We start from the raw sequence: 1,662 nt of genomic DNA, 5'->3' as shown, positions 1-1,662 counted from the left end.
ACCAATAGTATTCCTCTCTGGGCTCTTACTGTCCTCAGAGGGATTTTGCACAGTGGTTTGGTTGTCCTCTGTCAATTGTTCCTTGTTTGGCTTTTTGCTTTTCTGAGCAGTGTTATTCAGTGTCTTCCCACTCCTCAGTTGAACTGCTTGACATTCCTCTGTTATCTGTTTGGATATTTGCTATTTTGCTTGCTTCAACTACAGTTCTATGCTCTTGTTAGCAACTTTAGTTTCATGAAGCATTTCCTTAAAGTCTGCTAACTGTTCTGTCATCAGGAGCAATTGTTGATTAAGCTCAATTATCTGTTCTTGAGGACTAGGGTCAGTGACTACCGCCATGACTTCCTCTTTTGGAGAGAACTCATTGCTAGAATACAAATATTGGTTTCTAGCAACAGTGTCTATAAGCTCTTAAGCTTCTTCAATTGTCTTCCTCATGTGTATAGATCCACCAGCTGAGTGGTCTAGAGACATCTGAGCTTTTTCTGTAAGCCCGTAGTAGAAAATGTCTAACTGTACCCACTCTGAAAAAAAGATGTCTAACTGTACTCACTCTGAAAACATTTCAGAGGGACATTTCCTTAGCATACCTCTATACCTCTCCCAAGCATTGTAAAGGGATTCATTATCCTCTTGTTTAAAGCCTTGGATGTCCAGCCTTAGCTGTGTCATCCTCTTTGGAGGGTAAAAATGATTCAGGAATTTGTCTGATAACTGTTTCCATGTTTTTATGCTTGCTGTAGGTTGGTTATTTAACCACCTTTTAGCTTGATCTTTTACAGCAAATGGAAACAGTAATAGTCTGTAGACATTCTGATCCACCTCTTTATCATGTACTGTGTCAGCAATTTGTAAGAACTGTGCCAGAAACTCAGTAGGTTCTTCCTGTGGAAGACCGGAATACTGGCAATTTTGCTGCACTATGATAATGAGTTGAGGATTTAGCTCAAAGCTGCTTGCTTTGATGGGAGGTGTACATATGCTACTCCCATATGCAGCTGTAATGGGGCTAGCATATGACCCCAGAGTCCTTTTGGACTGATCAATTCCACTTAGATCCATGATGGATAAATTATTTGTTTTTTTTTTGAATTAACGAAAAAAATAAATTAAAATAAAAGAAAATAAAAATAAAAATTCGAAAATTAAAAAGAAAATAAGATCAAAGCAAATTGGGAACTGAATCAATTAGTTAATGAAAAAGATTTTGAAAAAAAGCAAATAAAAAGATATGATTGAAAAATTTTTATGAAAAAGATTTGATTTTTGAAAAGAGGAAAGAGAAAAACACAAAAGGACACCAACTTAAAATTTTAGAAAATCAAGCACTAATTTTTCGAAAATTTTTTAAGGAAAAACACAAAAGGACACCAAACTTAGAATTTTTATGAAATCAAACACTAATTTTTTGAAAATTTTTAAGGGAAAAACACAAAGAGGACACCAAACTTAGAATTTTTATGAATCAAAAAGGGACTAAGAACATGCAAAAATCGAAAACTAAAAGAAAAGCAAAAGCATGCAATTGACACCAAACTTAAAATATGAAACTAGACTCAACTAAAAGACTCTAAACCAACAAAAATAAAACAGTCCTAATCTAAGCAACAAGATAAGCCGTCAGTTGTCCAAACTCGAACAATCCCCGGCAACGGCGCCAAA

This window comes from Arachis duranensis, chromosome 2 (assembly GCF_000817695.3).
Source record: "Arachis duranensis cultivar V14167 chromosome 2, aradu.V14167.gnm2.J7QH, whole genome shotgun sequence".
NCBI lineage: Eukaryota > Viridiplantae > Streptophyta > Magnoliopsida > Fabales > Fabaceae > Arachis > Arachis duranensis.
The sequence above is the reverse complement of the archived record's forward strand: the minus strand, read 5'-3'. Positions refer to the sequence as shown.